Here is a 21,155-nt window from a genome sequence, read left to right as displayed (position 1 = left end):
ACTGGACAAAGCTGAGAAAAGAATCTCTGAGGTAGAAGATAAAATCAAGAGGATCCTTGAAAAATAAAGAGCAAAGAGAACAAAGTTTGAAAAAAAAATAATGTAACGTCCAAAGTCTGAGGGACAGCTACAAAAGGTATAACATAGGCATAACGGGAAAACCAGAAAGAGAAGAGAGAAAGGGACAGAAAAAAAATTTGAAACAATAATGACTGAGAATTTTCCCAAATTAATGTCAGATACCAAACCAAGTTCCAGGAAGCTCAGAATACACCAAGCAAAATAAATGCCAAAGAAAATTACACCTAGGCACATCATCTTCAAACCATAGAAAATATAAGATAAAGTAAAAAAATGCTATGTGAACCCAGAGGGAAAAATTGCCTTACCTATAAAGGAACAAAGATAAGAATTACTATAATTGACAAGCTGGACTTCATTAATTTTAAAAACCTCAGCTCTGTGAGAGACATATTAGCAGATGAGAGACCAGCCACAGAATGGGAGGAAATATTTGGAAAAGACACCTCTGATAAAGGACTGTTACACAAAATATACAAAGACTCTTAATGAACAATAAGAAAAATGACCCGATTAAAAGATGGACCAAATACCTTAATGACACCTCACCAAAAAAAGATATGCAGATGGCAAACACTCATATAAAGAGGTATTCCCTATCATAGGACATCAAGGAAATGCAAATTAAGAAAACAATTTGATCCCACTCTATACCTATTAAAACGGCCAAAATCCAGATCATTTGACAACACAGGAATTCTCATACATTGCTGGTGGGGTGCAAAACTTATAGCCACTTTGGATAGTCTGGCTGTTTCTTACAAAACTAAATACACTGTTACCGTATGATTTAGTGATCATACTTCTTAGTATTTCCCCAAAGGAGCTGAAAACTTATATCCACAGAAAAACCTGCACATGGGATTTTATAACTGCCTTATTCATAATTTCCAAAACCTGGAAACAACCAAAATATCCCTTGGTAGGTGAGTGGATAAGCAAACTGTGATACACCCAGACAGTGGAATGTTATTCAGTGTTGAAAAGAAATGAGCTATCAAGCCATGAAAAGATGTGGAAGAGCCTTAAATGCATATTACTAAGTAAACAAGGTCAGTCTAAAAAAGCTATATGCTCTTTGATTCCAACTTCATGACATTCTGCAAAAGTCAAAACTATGGAGACAGTCAAAAAACCAGTGGGTGTCAGGAGATGAGAGCACAGAAGGATTTTAGGACAACGAAAATACTCTGTGATATTTTAATGATAGATAAATATCATTATAAATTTGTCAAAATTCATAGAATGTACAATACCAAGAATGGGCCCTGAGGTAATCATGGCAATTATGATGTGTCACTATATATCCATCAATTGTAACAAGTGTAGCAATCCTGTAGGAAAAGTTGATAATAGCGGAGGCTATGAATGTGTGTGGACAGGGAAGTATATGGGAAATCTCTGTATCTTCCTCTCAATTTTGTTGTAAACTTTAAATGCTAAAAAAAAACTCTTCAGAAAGAAAAATGTATTCAGAAAAGTATAATTTAGTCCTCTACTTTGATTTAAATTAAGGATTAACTCTTCTAAGAAGGTATTTTCCCAACAGGTGACACTGCTTTTTAACATTGTATTTTTCAGGCTATGTAAAAACTCTTTTACAAAAAGGTACAAGCTAAATTTATTTTAGCAATAAAGGATATGTATATATACATATATATTCATATCACATACATATGACATGAATGAAAACCCCATTAATTAGAGACAAGGTCCACTGCTAACCATAAATATCTCCCTAAGGCCTTGCATAGTATTTGACTCATAGTGTGAGATCAACGAATATTTGTTAAAAATACGTATTAGTTGTTCCCCCACCCCCAAGACTCTCAGTCACTAATGGTTGCTCACATCTGTCCTGTTTTTAAATTCCCAGTACTCCTTTGCACCCAACTAGTCTCAGTATTCACAGAGCAATCCCAGAAGCCCTGGCTACTGGGGGAAACAATGAAAAGCTCCTACCAATCCCACTGAGAACCAGCACGGGCTGCCCTGAGCTCCTCCACCGAGGGATGAGCTCAGCGCCTTCATGATGGGTGGAAGACAAGCAGAAACTCATTGTTATTATGTCACTCTATAATCTTCACTTCATTTGCCAAGAGATACAAATTAATTGAGCATCAGCTTAAAATAGACCAATAAGTTTGCTGCAATGTAAATAAAATAAATTTTAGAAAAATAAATTTCTAAAAGTGCAGATAGTACTTAAAAAGAAAAGAGAAAAGCTTCTATAAGAAAATTAAGCTCCTGCCCTGGCTGGAATAGCTCAGTGGATTGAGAATGAGCTGTGACCCAGAGCATCGCAGGTTCAATTCCCAGTCAGGGCACATGCCTGGGTTGCAGGCCATGGCCCCCAGCAACCACACATTGATGTTTCTCTCTCTCTCTCTCTCTCTTTCTCCCTCCCTTCCCTCTCTAAAAATAAATAAATAAAATCTTAAAAAAAGGAAAAAAAAGAAAAAAAGAAAGCTTCTTTAAGAAAAAGAACCTTAAACTTAAATAGTGGATACAGCAGATAACTCTTTAGCATTGTTGAAAGGCCAGCAACCTAAATGATTTAAGTGTCAAGTTCATCTAACACCTAAATTATACAGAACACAGAAAGATAAATATAAATTAAGTAATATAATAAAATCAATCCAGTAAAAAGGATTATTAAAAGAATCATATAATTAAATTGGGATAAACTCAGCATATATCATAAAATGAGTTGCAGCTCGTAAGATATATTTAAAGGCAAACGAAAGAACAATTTAAGATGGGAAATGGTGAACAATCCTGTATCTCCCGGAGAGCATAGAACTTGATGACAGATTACAGTTAAAAGCAGAAGCTTTCATTCTTTTTTTTTGGCTTTGTCTTCGGATTCAAGAGGAATCAATTAGCCAGACAAGTGTTTCCTCAGATAAGAAAAAAGGAAAACTCAATATAAAAGAGGCACAAATGAAAAGCACAAAAATCTTTAAGGAAATGATGAGTTCTTTCATGGAAACTTTTCCACAAAGAAAGATTTTAGTTACATACAGAACATGAAAGTAACTGAAGTGCTGGCACTTAGAAAAATATAGCAACTCTTCCATAAATAACCACCATAACACAACCTTGATGGAAAGAAACAAAACCTCTGTCACTTGATAGTTCAGAATATTGCTATCCAAGGAAAACATGACCCTCCCAAAGTCATATTTTATCTCTGTCAATTTAACTTCGATCAGTAAAGATCCCTGTGTTTGGATGCATCAGAGAAAAGCTGGACTCAGTTTTACTTGCGATAAAAATAGATCTGGACTGTCTGTGCAGAGAAGCCATTAAACACAAGGCCAACTGTAGAACTGGGGTATTGGAAGGGTATCAGGGTTTGGCTCATCACGGAGAGTTGTTTCATAATCAGCCTACCCATATGACAAGACATGAATCTTCTATAATTGCATTTTGAATTATTCCCTAGCTCTAATTTTCAAGTAAGTTACTGAACACTTTCCTAATGATTTAATTAAGATTTCGTTTATGTAACATTTTAACAAGTTCCAACTATGTGCTGAGCATCAGGCTATATTCTTGTACAAGCAGATCACAAGAAAGATAAGTCAGTATTTTAAAGCAGTCTGTTATGAGTTTAGTGATTATATAAAATTATTTGAATTTAGAATGACAAAGATTGGATTAAGATTTACAAATACATATAGTTGTAACATTATTTACGGAAGAATTAGATGATCACCGGGGGGGTCTTCAGATGATTATATTTCCTGATTTTTTAAAAAATTATTCAAGATAAGCAGCATTTCAAGAAACACCTTAAGATGAAGATCTGTTCATGAACACTTCCCATTCATGAGGGCCGAATTTGAGTCCACATCATTTGGGGGAGTCTTCTCTAACTGGACACATACTTCCACTCTGAAACATCACTTAGACTTCAGCTCTACTCCTCTTGCTGCAAATCTGTATTTCTATTGTAGTATTTAAGTGCATGAATAGGCTCTTCTCCTCTTTAGTAAGTATTTATGCACAAGATAGAACAGTATGAAATGACATTTGTGATGCTTACCAAATTCAGAGAGAAATTTTAAAACTAAGGTATGCATTTATTTTTATATTTGGCTTCAGACTTTTACTTCAACTGTATTCTACCTTCTAAATTTACTTTTGGATCGTATAATATAGTTCCTTCTTGGGTACTTCCACTGTCATTCATAACTTATTTTATAGAATTGATATTAAAGCATTATCATAAATCAAAATTCTGTCAAATATTAACTTACCTATATTTTTTGTTTTTTAGTTTTATTGGTATCTTTCCTGCCTTCTTATCAAAATTTAAACTTATCAGTTAATTTGTGTGTTCAATAATTTATCTTCTAAATGTCTAAAAAGAGGTGAAATTGACATCTCTGAACAATTGCTGCTATGTACGAACACAGGGGCCGGCCTAAATCATCAGAGGAGGAACAGTATATGGACATATACTTTGTTTGGGGGAAATTCTAGAAGTGCAATTGCTTGGCTGTATTGTAAATGTATACTTGTCTTTATAAGAAACTTCCAGATTTCCAAAAACATTGTACTACAGGTGTGGGCAAAAGTAGGTTTACAATTGCATTTTGACATTCCTTGAATCAATAAAGCTATTCCAATCATCATAACCTGCATGGCTTTTTTCCATACAAACTGAAAACCTACTTTTGCCCACCCCTGAGAGGTAAATATTTTTTAATACCTTTCACTTGCTCTGCATGATTGCAAATAATTAGCATTATGAATCATTTTATCAGTCTTACTGGTAGTATGCAGTGGTATCTTTTTATTTTGCTTTATATTTCCTTGAAGAATAAAAATGTCAAGCACCTTCTTTGTGCTCATAAATCATCATAGATAGTCTATCATGTGGGAATAAGAGTTGTATATTATCCTTTCCAAAGTGTATTCCTTTTACTTTTCTTCCTTGCCTAGTTGTTATAGCTAGGGCCTCTGCGAAAATCCAAATGCAGTAAAGAGAGAAGACATCTACCAGTTTCCAACTTTAGAGAGGGCTTTTTAGTCTTTCACCATTAAATGTAATAATGGGTTCTTTATTAATTGCCTTTTATCAGGTTGAATAAGTAGCATTCCATTCCTTCATTTTGAGTGAGTGCTGAACTTGTGATTTCTGCAACTATCAAGATGGTCATATGGTTTTTGCCACTTGCTAATGTGCTGAAGTACCTTGTTTGATTTTTTAACTTTGCCTGCCCAGTATTTTGGGGATAAAATCCACTTTTTTCATAAAATATATTATCTATTTAATACATTATTAGATTCAATTTGCTAACACTTAAGCTTTCCTTTTCATCTATGTTCATGAGGGCACTAGTCTGCAGTTTTTTTTCTCTTGTAATATAACTTTATTTGTGTAACTTTATATCAGTGATATCCTGGCCTTATTAGTGAACTGTGAGTTGTTCCCTGTCTTCTATTTTTATAAATAATATTATATAGTATTACTGCTAATTTTTCTTTGAATATTTGATAGAATTTGCCATTGAAGCCATCTGAACATGAAGATTTCTTTGTTGGGTAATTTTTTATTATAAATCTATTCTTTAACTTATATAAAACTATTCAAATTATCTGCCAGAAAAATTCCCCTCTAACACTTTTTACAATGCAGGTCTGCTGGAATAAAAGTTTTCAATAATGTTTTTGTGGATATGGAATTCTAACTTCATGGTCTTTGTTGTGTTTTGTGTTTGTTTTTCCTACTAGTATTATACAATATCACTCATTTGTCTTCTAGCTTGCATTGTTTCCATCTGGAAATGTTTGGTTATTGTTTTCTTGTCATTATCCCATTATATAATGTGTCTTTTTCCACATCTACCTTTAAGATTTTTCTCTTTATAACTGACTTTCATCTATATAATTATGATGTGCCTTGGGGTAGTTCTCTTTTTGTTGATCCTGCTTGGATTCTATTAAGCTACTTCTAGCTTTGGCTTTATAGTTTTCATCAAATTAAAAGGGAAAAAAAGACCATTCTTTCTTCAGACTTTTCCTGCGGCCCTCTCTTTTTCCTCTGCTTTTGAAACTATAATTACACATAAATAAGATTGCTTGATATTGCTCCACAGGTCACTACAGCTCTGTTTATTTATTTTTGGCATTAAGTTTTTTAATCCATGTGATTCAATTTAGGTAATTTCTATTTCTGTGTCAAGTTCATTTAGTAATGACTAATCCACCATGAAGCGAACTCAGAAAATTTCATGTCAGCTAGTATATTTTTGAGCTCTTAAAATTGCATTTGCTTCTTTTTTATCTTTTATTTTTTTTCCACAATGTTCCTGTTTTTCTATATCTATGAATATATTTACAGAGCTCTTTTCAAGTCCTGTTAATTCCATCATCTTGGTAATCGCTGAATTTCTTTCTATTGCCTGATTTTAATTTTTCCCTGATTACAGTCACATTTTCTTGCTTTGATTGCCTAGTAATATTTGATTAGATACTGAACATTTGAGGTATTATGATCTTGAGCAAGCTGAAATTTTGCCTACATTAAGGAGTGTTGAAATTTGTGCTTACAGAGAGTTAGGTTACTTGGAAATTAGCTTTCATTGTTAGGCCTCTTTTTAAGTTTTGTTAGAATGGATTAGGAGAAGAATCTATTCTAAGGATAAACTAGCCCTACTACCAAGGGGAAACCATAGGGAGCCTCCACCACATGCACTGTCATTTGTTGAATCCCAGTGTTCCCCACACTTAATGAGTTCTACAAATTATCCCGTTGACGGTCCCCTGGTATTTGTTCTTTGTTCAGCTTTTCACCCTATGTTTGCAAAGCTTAGTGTCCTTCCCCACGGAGATCTTTTGTTCTCTTTCACTGAGTAGCTCCTTTCTTATCTGGTACAATATATGGTTGATTCCACAGTCTCAGCTCTCGTAAACTCTGATGTCTGCCTTTTCAACTCGGCAAAACTTTCATCCTGTGCTCTGGCTTTCTCTCCCACCGGCACACAGCAGAATGCCCCCTTCAGCAGAGAGCAGAGCTGGTTTAGGAACTCACCTCACTTGTTTCCCTTTTCTCAGGGATCACAGTGATGCCCAGCCGTTGTCAAATTCTGTAAACAGTTGCCTCACATGTTTTGTTCAGTTTGCTGGTTGTCTCTTCAACGAAGTAATTACTGCACAGGTTAAACAGTTGTTACTGAAAGCCTTATGTCTGTAATTATAAATTAAACAGTCAATAACCTAACTGTGAAAAAACAGTCATAAAACTACAGATATAAAATTAAAGAAAAATGAGGAAAAACTTAAACATGAATGTTTGCTCAAGTAGTTGTTAGTTCCTTGAAAAACAGGTTCTGTGTTTTATTGTTTAGCCCCCTATGAAATAGTTTGTAAGGAAAGGCCTCAATAAATACTTACTGAAAAAAAAATAAAAGTACTAGGCAATATTTACACAAAAATAAAAGTACTTATATTTTATATGCATGAACATTTTATTTATAATTGGCTAAAATATCTCAGTTTATATGAGTATCATTCCATATTTGACTTCATTGATAATTAAAATATGATTGACTCTGCTTTTATATGAGACATTTAAATTTTTTACAATGAAAAATGGTGCTTTATTAAATAAAACAAATCTTTTTTAAACAATTACGTTTTCAAGAAAAATTCTGTGTGAAAAAACAAGCTATGACTGCATTGTTCCTTTAAAAAATATAAAGGGATTGGTTTGAATAAAACCTAAACCAAGTGGATTTTTATTTTTTTAAAACCATATGGAAATATATTTCCCATGGCTGGTATGGCTCCATGGATTGAGTGCTGGCCTGCAAACTAAACTATATGCAAATATATTGAATTTTGGTGTGCAGAAATTAACATCTTTTGTTTCCCAAATTAGTTAATTTTTTAAATATTTCTTTTCAATGTTCTTGAAATAATTAGACTACTCTGATCTGCACAGCTTTGTGGTTACACAAGTGAAAATTTCACTAATATTTTGCCTCAAATTCCCATGTTTCCAAATATTCTTTTCCGGTACAGATATTTTTGATGTAGATGGCGTCATTTACTTCATCTGGAGGCTTAGTTCTTCCTTACAAAGATCTCTGTCAATTCTAGAAAAGCATAGTTGGGTTTTACAAAAGATTGTATTTGTTGCAACTTATTAATGATTTTATAACACCAACCCAGTGGAAACAGTGATAATATAATTATGGTCCAATTTAGTTTGCAGTTGGTGATCAGGAGTCAATAAAATGTGGCTGTGTTGGGGAAATTTTTTTTAATTAACAAGCTTTAAAACAAAAAGCATTGCCTTTTTTATTTTTACATACTTCAAACATGAACATTAGCTTGGGCATTTTTGTCACGGAGTTAATCTTGTGCAACCAACAGCAGGAAACAAAGGAAGATGTGCTTAGAGAGCATATTTCAAGGCCAGGAAATGCTGACGCAGCACTCACGGGTGTCATTTTTCCATGGGTGTAAATTCTAATTCGTTGGAACTGGCAAAAGAATTAAAGGGAAATTTATCGGATACATGAATAAATGAAATGCTAATTGATGAAAGAAAATACCACATTGTTTAAATGTCAACACCTGTTGTTGAGTTCAATATTTTTATGTGCTTTGTATTTCACTCTAATTGAATTGTGTTTGCTGCGATAATCTTCAGATTTGTGGAAAGCCTCAAAAATCAAATTATCTCTTAAATACATCAATTTCAAATTCCCAGAATACTGCCCTACCAGTGCAAATGGTTCAGCACTAAGCACTGAAGTTTTTCACCTCTACCACAAGCACAATTCATAGATGCCACTTTTTAATTAATTGAGGTCTTTACTTACATAAATAAGAAAAAATATATAGGAGTCCATCTTTGTTTCATAATTCCAAAACTCCCTTACTTGTATCAGTGATGTTAACAATTCAGTTAAAATTTGGTATTTATTAAAACAGTACTGGATAGTCCAGGCACATTAGCATTACATATTTAATAATCCTGTAACAGACATAAAATACCCAGGATCTATGTATTAGATTTTATAACCCAACGCACCCAGCAGGAGGGCACAAACCTTAAGTCTTACAAGATTCAAAATTTATCCCCAAGTGTAAAAATCTGTGTCCTGGCCAGATAGCCAGGTAGCTCAATTGATGAGAGTATCATCCCAATATGTCAAGATTGAGGGCTCAAACCCTGGTCAGGACACACAGAAGAATTAACCAATAAATGCATAAATAAGTGGAAAAACAAATTGATATTGTTTCTCTCTTGCTCTCTCTCTCTCTCTCTCTAATCAGTAAATAAAAGATTTTTAAAAATTATGGAATAAAATAGCTATAAAAGAATTTGAGATTGTAACTATTTTTATGTAATATTATTATAAAGGAAAAGTATTCAAGAGTTAAAAAAATAATTCCTACAAAAGAAGTTTGCTGGGTTCCTAACTGATGAAGATTTGACAAGTTTCTGACTATGAGAGGTAGCACTGTTGAATCCTCTTCTTCCTCCCTAATTCTATTCTTCCATCATATAAGGACACAGCACAAAAACAGCCTCCTGAGAACCAGGACAGGGGCTCTCACCAGACACCAAATCTACTGGTGTCTTGATCTTGTGCTTTTCAGCCTCCAAAACTGTGAGAAACAAGTATCTGTTGTCTAAAAGGCCCCCAGTTTATGGTATTTGTTATAGCCGTCCACATGGAATGAGACAGCAGAATGCTTGCTGCGACTGGACCAGTCAGGCTTGAATACAGGCCTGGGGGGGCAAGGACTAATTGAAAAGAGGGCTCAGAGGAACCTTTCTAAAGTCTGGCCAAGGCCACTACCTACATTATTCTGATATTTACTTAAGTAATTTATTAAACTATCAGATATACCACCCCCCCAACTCCTCCTGCAACCGCACTATCGGAAAACGATAGTAACTGGCACCATGCTCTGCCCGTGGTGGGTAGTCAAAGCATGATCATAAAATTAACTTGTCCAAAATTAAGACTGAGCTGGACGGAATGCACAGGGCTTGCCCATCAGCCTGGGGATTTAACCAGCTCTTTAATGATCCAGTACAGCCTCTCTCAGAGGGAGCTCCAGTCAGCCTGTCTCACAAGACGCACTGCAGTTCCAAACAGACATGCCATCTCAATTTGAAACTATTTGTCCCTAGAAGTCATATATGGAGATACATGTTGAGATGTGAAATTTTATTAGTAAATAACTTATGATCTACAATATTATAATTTGATAAAAAACAATTTGATGGAAATAAAATAGATAATTAATGAAGCTGATAAAAATTGATAGGATTTCTGAACTATGGCCTGGTATAGAAAACCAGCCCTCCTTCTTTATGTGGCCCATTAAAGGTCTCTACAGCTCTGACACCGTCGACATTGACGTATTACCTGGTCAGCCTGGGAAGGAAAAGAACTTTCGTTCCTGAGCATCTTCCTGCCAAACACCAAGATAAACATTTTAAGCCCTTGAACTAATCTATCTCGACTTTTAGAGATAAAAGATAATTTTAGAGATAAACACTAACCCACTTAAAGGCAAGGAAATAGAAAGACAAAGAAATTAACTAATTAAAAAATTTGTTTTATTGTTGTTCACGTACAGTTGTCTCCATTTTCACCCCACCATGCCTCTGGGCTCCCCAAAACCACCTCCCACTTTAAACCTACCCCCTTTGGTTTTGTCCATGTGTCAAAATTAACTAATTTTTCCAGTGCAGAACCACTATCAAATAGCAGAGCCCAAATTAAAGCCAGCTCTGATTAACTCCAAACTGTGTCTCATTGTAGACAATATCAAAATAATTGCATTCATTTCCTCATTCTTGTAAATAAGACAGGATTGGGCCTTGTCCTCATGGAGCTCACAGTCCAGGTAATTTTATAAAGTAAATGTGTAATTTATTTTTATATTTTACAAACAACCATGTCCTCGAAATTATGATAAATACTTAAAAGTACAGGAATTATGAGAGCATATAAACCAGTGTGTTAAAAAGGTCTCTTTAGTATGATATGGGGAAGATAAATTAGAGCTAACAAGATAAATGGTTTACAAAGATATGGTGATAACATTTCTTTTTGTAATGAGATTTTATTTACTTTTGGGGGGGGAGGGAGGGAGAGAAAGTGAGAAACATTGATGTGGGAGAGAAACATCAAAATCGGTGCCTTTCATTGGTCCTGGACCAGGGACCAAACCTGCAACGCAGGCATGTGTCCTGACCAGGAATCAAACTGGTGACCATTTGCTTTGCAGGACAATTCCCAACCAACTGAGCCATACCAGTCAGGGTGAGGATAGCATTTATGACGGAGGCAAAACAGATGCGATTGTCCAGAAATATAAAGGAGTCTGGTATGTTCTTAAATGTAGGATTGGCCATGCTAGAGAACAGAGAGACTAGCAAACAATTCTTGAAAAAAATGATGATTATTTATTTTCATACTTCATATTTTCTTTATACTTTATTGACTATTAGGGGTGTCCAACATGTTGGCGCCTCTGGGCCACATTAGAAGAAGAGTTGCCTTGGGCCACAGATTAAATACATTACGACACATAATCACAAAAAAAACTCATTATGTTTTAAGTAAATTTAAAATTTTGTGTTGGGCTGCATTCATAACCTTCCTGAGCCACGTGAGGTCTGCGGGCTACAGGTTGGACACCACTTGTCCAGGTCATTGGTGATAAGAGAATGATAAATTCTACTCTGCTTTTTAAGGAATGCTACATGAAAGTGACAAGTATCACTTGTGATCATGCTTCATAGTCCAAAGAAAGTCATGTGGCCATGCTAACTTCATGGGGACAAGGAAGCATGGTTCTTATGTAATGTTAGCTCAGAAGGAAAACTTAACATAGTTGATAAATAGCACTAATGACTAAAAGAGAGGAAAAGAAAAACAGGAGGTGAAGACGGCTGCACTATTATTCAGGGAACAGACCACCCTGTCCTGCGTCAGCATTGTTTTAGGTACATGATATTAACAGACATTAGCTTTAGAAAATGAATTCGATTGTTGTGGTGTGAATAGACTGGAGGGAATTAAGAACAGAATCAGGAAAATCAGTGAGAAAGGCATAGTAATGGTGACTAAAAAGATGATGTTGGATAACAGTGGAAATGAGGAAAATGAGAAGATTAGGAATCTCTCTGGAGAGGGTACTCTGATTTACTGGGTGTTCATGGGGAATGAGAAGGAGCCATCAACACTCATTTAAGCTTCTGTCATGAACTAGGGTGGAATGGCCATGATATCTACTTAGACAGACAATATAAAGATAAATAAAAGTAATTAAGATTTTACAACCAGATACCGTAATGTGTTTTTCCTAGGAAACATCCAACCTGAGGTGTCCAATAAGCAGGCAGATCTAGGTGTCTAAAATAGAACTTAGAAGAGAAATCTACAATAAATACACAGATTTGGAAGTTCTTTGCATATTGATGATATTTCAAGCCATAAATTTCTATTTAGATAAAAATATACATATAAAGGAGGGCAAATGCCAAAAAACCGCACCTTTTGGAAAACTAACTCAGAAAGCTCAGTTGGAGAAATATGAGCCAAGGAAGAGTATGGAGAAGCAGTGATCAGAGAAGGAGGAGCAAACCTGAAGAGAATCATTCCCTAATGCCCCACCCAGTCATCAGACTTTAGAAGTCTCCTCTTAACCCCAAATTGGAAATGTGAACATTCTGCCAGGGGAGGATAAGAATTCAGCCATATCTTTTATTTTCTACTTTGTGGTGCTTGTAAAATAGGCATATAGTACTGGGTGGGGGCAGGGGGTGGAAACCTGTTAGGTAGAGCAGAAAATAAGAATGTTAGATTTTTTTCTTCCCTATTCTCTACTCTACCCCAGTCACAAACACACAGGCACTTATGGACAGATTTAGATTATTATTATTTTTGTTAATCTTCTGTCTGTAGTAATTGAAATGGAAGAGTTAAGCATATTCAACACACCATGTGATGCTCTCAGGGCTGAGATACAGCGCTATTTACAAAATTTAATTGAAAAGGAGAAAGGTATGAAAATGTTAAATGCTCTAGTAGTTCTCTTCCCAAAGCTTTGATGCTGTGGTTGGCAAGATAACAAAAGGAGAATGGTAGTTAAAAGCTATATTTGAAATTCTATAAAAATGTCCATGGTATACTATTAAAAACTGCTTAAGTAATCATTGGATTTATTTTGATGTAAAGTTATTATTATGCCACAAAGAGGAGTTGATGTTATTTATTATTCTCTTTCCCAGACTTAAAATGAGGAGAACTGAAATTTAATTTACTATCACCAGTAGAGAAAGGGCTGTGAATTGATACCTGGTGATAGCTTTGTGTTCCTCACACTTTACAGGGTTTGTTATTATTTCTTCCATAAAAAACATAGTGATACGCTGTGTGTTCCAAGAGTGAGAGCAGTACAATTAGAGTTACAATGTGCAACAGACCCCCTAAGCCAGAACACTGATGCACACTGACCATGGAGACTGTAAGCTTTTGTGCAATCAGTTACAGCGGTACCTCGGTACTCGTCATTTCGGTAATTCGTTCCACAGCTTGTGAGGAGTGCTGAAACTGATGAGTACCAAATGATGAAGTGTTTTCTCTTGCTGGGCAGCATCATGACGATGAGAGCTTAGCAAGTGTCGAGTGCTAAAACATTTTATCAAAATGCAACGAGTACAGGGTTTGATGAGTTCTGAAGCCAATGAGAACCTCGTATGACTGCAGTCTGTATCCCAAATTAACTCCCAGCTTTTACTGTAAAGGGAAGTTGTGCTGTTAGTTCCCAGGCAGTTGCCAGTAAGACGTAGTTGCCACTACCAGGCAACTACCAGTGCCAGGCAATTGCCACTAAGATTTCCAACTGAGCTACACGCTTTATCAGAAATGATGTTGCTCCTATGTTCCCAGTATCAGAGAGTAGGTCCTAAAATAACATTGTTTCATACAACATCATAAAATGTTTTGAGAAAAAAGAAAGATTCCCTCCTGGGGCCACAGGCTGTGTGGACTTTGCACATTCTCCCCATGTCTGCGTGGGTTTTCTTCAGGGACTCTGCTCTCCTGCCACATCCCAAAGATGTGCACATTAGGTAAGGGGCCTGTCTAAACCGGCCCAGTCTGAGTGAGCTGGGGTGCGAGCGTGCTCTGGGATGGAGAGACATCCTGTCCAGTGTGGGGCCCTGCCTTGTGCCCTTAGTGGTCTGAAAAGGAATTAGTATTTTCCTTGTTTTTTATTTTTAACTCTTCCTTAAGTGTACGTATAGCTTACATTTATTTTATTGTTTAATATTAGAAGTATTTTGGGTATTTAGAAGTTCAGTAATGTTTCTCTGATGAGAAATATACCATAGGGACTTTGCTCTTGTTTACATCCGTTAGCCGACGGTACAGTTGATGTATATGTTTGTACATCATTTCCCTTCAAGTCATGGTCTCCAAGAAATTACTGACTGAGTGAGGACTTACTGCACTCGGTGGTGCCTGTCTGCATTTTCCTCAGCGCTCTCTCGTAAACTGGGATGGCTATGGTTGTCCCCACTCTCAAGACAACGTGTTTGAAGCAGGAGCAGCCTCTCTTTCGTGTCTTTACGAATGTGCCTTGTGATTTCCTTCCCCTGACACGCTGACAAAACAGGAAGAGGTGGAGGGCAGTGTGCAGAATTCTGAATCTTTCGAATAAGATTAAATAGGAAAAAACATTGAAAGCTATTCAAAACCTTTGCCCTAGCCAGGGGTTTGCCAGATATGCCCTTGAATACTTTTTATCACTAAAAAAAAATTAACAGATTTGAAAAAGAAGTTTTCTACAATTTAAAGTCTTAATCAAGTTGAATCCCACTTAGTACAATTCTTTTTTAAAGAGTTTTATTTTAACACTTCCCCTACTATTGAGTGATCAAAAAAAAAAAAAAATCCTATGGAATAGCCTGAGTAGTAATTTAATTCAGTCCGAATTTGTTAAATCTCTGCCTTTCACCCTCCACTGGTTTTCTCCATCTTGTTCCCACACTATTAAGAGCAGATTTAATTTCTGTTAGTTACTGATTTTTATTTCCACTGGAGTCATGAAGTTTAGTGGCATTCAGCTGCAGCTTATCCTTGAACATTATAAAATTATTAACTATCCTGATGATTAACTGACATTACTCTAAAAATATTCTTCACTCTATTGAAACATACACATTAAGCAAAGCACTTTTAAAATCTCTTTTAACCTAGTACGTTGGTTGGCATTTTATGTTTCATAGTTCTCATTTTCCTACAGACTATTTAATTTCTAGTTGTTTTCCAAAACAAAACTATTTCTATTTTCCTTCAGTGAGTCAAATTTTCCTATGTGCCCCTAGATTTTGTAACAGGATAATAAAAATAATTTTAAATTAGTATTGAAAAATGTGCCACCGCCTTCCAGAATATTTTCACCTCTGTGTTCTTCTTTATGTTTTATCATCTTCAATTTTCTCTTCCTTTCCCTTAATTCTCCCCGTCACTAAGGCATAAAGGCTGCCTCACCTGTCTGATGTGTTTTTCACAGCACCACAGAGGTCAGAGCAATCTGATTAAAATGTATTATCTGCATACACAATTGGATGAAAAGTTAATTTGGAACTCTCTTTTTCACATGTGCCATTCACTAATCTGCAACCTTTAAAAAAATCTGAGCACCGTAAAGCACCCCTGTTTTCCTGCTCAGCAAAGCAAGGGCTTGGGAACGCTGGTCTCTGACCGTGGGCCATTTTCCTCTCATGAAAACCGATCACACAGTCTCTCCTCGTTGTTCCTCTGCCTGGGATGTGTCCTTTTTCTGGCCTCTGATTTTGTGATCAACCGTGACTCTTCCAGTAACTCCTCAGAATATTTGGCTTGCCTGGTGTATTGGCATTTATTTTGTTATGTGTATTGTTATTAATTTAGTTCACCTAAGCCTAATTCTTTTTTTGCTTATTAGTAAGCACCAAAACTTACCGATAAAAGTATTCAGGCAATATGAACACACAATGTTGAGATACTCCACTAGCAAAATCACTAAAATTCCATCATTTGTGTAATACAAAATATTCATTCACACGGAAGTCTTCTTTCATCAACAGAATTTAGGATTTTGTATTTCTTACTATTTTTACTGCTTGAATTTTAGGTTTCTCAAGACTTCAGTTGGGATATTGCATACCCATTATAAAAAGAGTTTTAATATTTTTAAATAAAAATGTGTATTGCACTTTTATTTTTAGTTATATATATTTATGCAAATGAATTTAAAGCTTTCTGTCATCTAGCTAAAGCCTTCTCTGCTGGATATCATTCATTCTGTAAAGAAACGTATTAGTGATGTCACATACATGAGAAAGCAAATGCAAAACTAACACTATCAGAAAAAATGTGCATCTAATTTTAATATATACTTGTTTAATGAGATAATCAATATATAAATAGTGCCAAATCCATAGTAGTAGAAGAGCGCTTCAAAGTATAAATAAATATTACTTCATTTTCAGCAACTTTTTTTGCTGAATCACTGTTATAGAGCAAGATACACTATTAAGTAATGATAAATTTGATGATGAGGAATCAAATTATTCTGATGGTAAAAAAAATTGGACAGCCTAAAATATAAGGTCCCATACAGATCCTTCCTATAATTTCCACAGGCCTCAGACAGTCATTCCTATTCTATATTAATCAAGGAACAAAGACGATTAAACAGTAACTGAAATACTTCACAAGAAAGGAAATCACAAGATACTAACAAATTATATGGTGTACTAAAATTAACCACTTAAATTCAGATTCTCTAAGACTTGCGTATTTTAAAGTAATGGTAAAACAGGATTGATTATGTAGCTCCTTATATTTTGTGGCTCTTTTGACAAACACTGTAGCTGATTCTCTTTCCAGAAGAAAAACAGATCTACAAAAGGATATGGTAACTGCATTAGTTCTGTGACTCTAATCCACGTAATTCTTCATTTGCTTGTGCTTCTCTTCAATGAAGACGACAAACCGCTGTCATTCAGAGGCAAAGAGACCCGTATAATCAGTGCAGATTCACACTGACTTACAGTATTACCACCATTCAAATAATCTACAAATGGTGCCTTGTGAATTTTTTTTAATTGAGTGGAAAAACAGAAAACATTTGAAGATGTCAACAAGCTTTCATCAACATGTTGCTTGGACAGGTACTAGCTATGAATATGGTTACCTAGCTCAAGTAACATCATTAGTGGGGTTTTACAGTACTTTTTTATGATTCACATATCCCAAAATTATGCTCACATTAAAAATAAACATCTGGTATACATCATTTTATGAAACAGGCAAATAAATCTACATGCCACAGTATGGCAAAATATACTGATCTATAAACTGCAGCACTGAATAACAAATCAGCCGTGAAGTTAAGACCTTGAGCATCCCTTCTACCGTAACTCTCCCATTTCCAGGCTTACCCCTGGCCAGTGTGAACTACCTCTGGATCCCCAGTCCCTGTAGTCCAACAATGACTATAAATAAATCCTGCAAGACAATGCAGTTACATGCACAGCTGACACAGCCCTTTCAGGGAGAAGTCATGAGCTTATATATGCTATGTTATGTGTTAATATTCTATTTCCTAGAGTTACAGGTGAATACTTCCCAATCTTTACTTTGAGGGGGAAAAAAACTGAGGGGAATCACTGGCAGTTGAACAATTAGTATTCTTTGTATATCATGTAGCCCCTGCTAGATTTTATATGTATGAGTCACTTGGTTTAAAATATAGATGATTCAAAGATGTTAGATATTAATTCTACCTTTAGTTTCATTATATTTTGATCATTTATACAATTATGATGACTTGTTACAATACAGATAAGTAAAAAGAAGACAATAAAATCTTGTGTATGAGTACCAGCGCAATTTTTCAAATCTTATACTATCCTGGAGCATAATTATCTAGGTAACTAAATATATACATTACAAAGGCATGGTAAAGTATTCCTCACCTAGAATGTCCTTGCTTTCCTGTGTTCCATGACCTCTCCAGTCTGACCTGTACTCAGTCTGCTGTTGACCCCAGGAGCGCTGTCATTACCGGGGCAGACAGAGGACCAGAACAAAGAGATCAAATATTTGTTTAGAGAATAAGGCCTTACACCTCACCCTGTCCAATTATTTTACCACTGGGAATGTTTCACTTCTCACTCACAACTGTTCAAACACCTTGAATATAAGATTTTGTGTTTTTAAATCGATAAAATTCTTATGACAAGAGACATGTTTGAACTTATGTCTATCATATTATTTGTATTTTCAATTTTCCCATGACTCCTAGTTAGTTTTAGTAGTTCAAACTGTGTATTGCTCAGGGTTTTCCAGGGAATCAAAATCAATAGAAATTATTTATTTTTTCACTTATTATTTACTTATTGAATATAAAGAATTGGTTCACGTCATTATGGTGATGGACATGTCCCCAAGATCTTCGGGTGGTAAGCTGAAAACCAGGAGAGCCAATGGTATAGGCATTGTCCCAAAGCTGGCGGGCTTGGGCTCAGGAAGATGTGGCGTTCCCCTTTGAGCATGAAGGCAGCGGGGATGAATCTGTGATCCAGCTAGAAGGCCATCATGCCGGAGGAGGAGGATTTTCCTCTTATCTGAGGAAGAGACAGCCATTTTGTTCTGTTCAGACCTTCAGTTGATTGCATGAGACCCACCCAATAGGGAGAACAATCAGCTTTGCTCAGTCTATTAATTTAATTTTAAACTCACCAAAAGATACCCTATGAGGGTATCTTTAGATATTATATTGGACCAAAATTATATTGGACCAAATATTTGGTCACTCCAGTCAAGTTGACAAAACTAACCGTCACAACTTGCACTGGTTGAAATTCCTTTGTTATATTTTTTTTCCGTTTTAATGGAGTGGATATTATCCATCCTATGTCTTCATTTCTTTTCTTCTGTTTCTGGGACGTTGTTCATCTTCATGGGGTTTGTTTGTTTTTACCTATCACACATTGTCTTTTGTACCTCTCCAAATAATCGTTATAGTAATACTATAGAACTAATGTATTCTAAGGAGACCTATTTTATTTTCTCCTTCACCAAAGGCCAAATTAAATGCTTCTCTTACGCTTCAGTGCAGTCTTTACAAAAAAGAAAACAAAATTCAATTTACTATTTATCAAAAATAACAAAACTGCTAAAAGATATATCTGTATGTAATGGCAGACCCTTGGGAACCAGGCACCGTGCCTCTCACAGTGTGTTATGTACCTGGCATAACTCAGTGCCTGGGAATGGGAGTCAAATACGTTGCATGAAGGCAGGCATGGATGGATGTAGCTCTGTGTATCTTCTGGAAATCATGAATAACTGCTATACAAAATAAATATTTGAGTCTAACAATTTATGCTGTGCTCCCTCAGTTCTCAGCCTCTGCAATTATTCTAAGACCAGTTTAGGCTCATTTTTCGTATTGTTATTAATAGTGGTAACATCTGAATTTGACATTTTAACATGAGTGTTTGAAATTCCATGCCTCCTAATTTGCTTCATTGTCATGACTATAGGCACGACCTGAAATAAGGTTAAGAGCATCAGAAGATAATTAGTTCTTAGAGATGTCAGCTCAGTTTTATGAGCTCTAAATTACTTGCTTTCTTTTATTATAGTAAATACTTAGAATTTCTTCTGCCTACTCTAAAAACATTGCTTTAAAATTGACTCTGTACTACACTTAACTGACTCATTGAAACTATAAAGTAGTAAGACCATTCATTACACTTTTTAGGCTACAGTTTCACAAGTGGCATCTCTTTATCACTCACTGACTGAGTACTGAAACTGTCGCATTCCTAAAGCTCTTCAGGCTTCACACGGTTCAATTTAAAGTAAGAATATTTCCCCATAAAGCTCTGTGAATTTTCTAATAGATGACATCTTTTTTAAATTACTAACCACAAGTTACAGTGTTTTTCTTTTTTGTTTGTTTTTCTTCTGGGAATTCATTAACTAAGCCATGGCCAGTATATGCAATGTAAAGAAGTATGACTCTTTCCTAAGAAGTAACCTTTTCCACACATAGTAGAATGACAACTCTTCCTAATATCCAAATCCACATATGCTCCAGATAACGTTACATGTTAAGTTTCACTACGATAAAAAGAGAAAGATGTGCACTGTCACTTAACTCAGTTTGCTCCCCAAACTCTGCTGGGTTCTACTGAACTCCTCCTTCAATGCCAATGACCTTGGAATAGTCTCCTGGCACTAAGTTTGGGTAGTCATAGAGTTCACTTAATTTGTTTTATGTCTCTCATTACAATATTTAATGGCTGATGCCCAATACTGAAAATCACTGTTTCATATATTTTGGACAGTTTTTCAGTGTTTTCAAGAAGAAGCTTAAAGCCCATCTTTGTTAGTCCATCCTGGTCAAAGTAGAAATTTTACTTATGGGTATTGACTCAAAGACAGCAAAGAAAATGTTTTAAAGAAGAATCTTACTCTACCTTAATAGATGATGAGCCACAGGCTAATGGGGTTTATTCTAGAAATACAAGGCTAATTCAATATTAGGAAATCCTTTAATAGCATACACCTAGTATGGTATATAGATCTAATAAGAAGTGATTCCTAAATGTGAAAAGTCTTTGCCAAAATTTCACATGCAATTATGGTTTAAAACTCTAAGGAATATAAGAATTGACAGATATTATAATGACTCATATGATTATATAAAATTATATATATGTATATATGTTTAGGATGTGAGTGGCAGAGAGATTACAGACATGTATTTAAATGTGCTCCCTCCTTTACTAGTGGATGACAAACAGTTAACTGAATGATTCAGCATTTAGAACAGTGCCTGTTCGCTATTGTTTTTGTCATTGCTGTTATTATTAGTAATGTCAGTGCCCTTTCTGATCTCTAGTAAAAATAACTTAGCAGATAATTATGTTTTCCTTTAAGCTATTCAATCTTCAACTACTTAAATTTTCAGGTATTTAATACAAGCAAGTAGAAATAGCACTAATGAATTATTCA

Source organism: Phyllostomus hastatus, unplaced genomic scaffold, assembly GCF_019186645.2.
Source record: "Phyllostomus hastatus isolate PE091 unplaced genomic scaffold, TTU_PhHast_1.1 phas_contig_159, whole genome shotgun sequence".
Lineage (NCBI taxonomy): Eukaryota > Metazoa > Chordata > Mammalia > Chiroptera > Phyllostomidae > Phyllostomus > Phyllostomus hastatus.
This window is presented reverse-complemented; position numbering follows the sequence as displayed.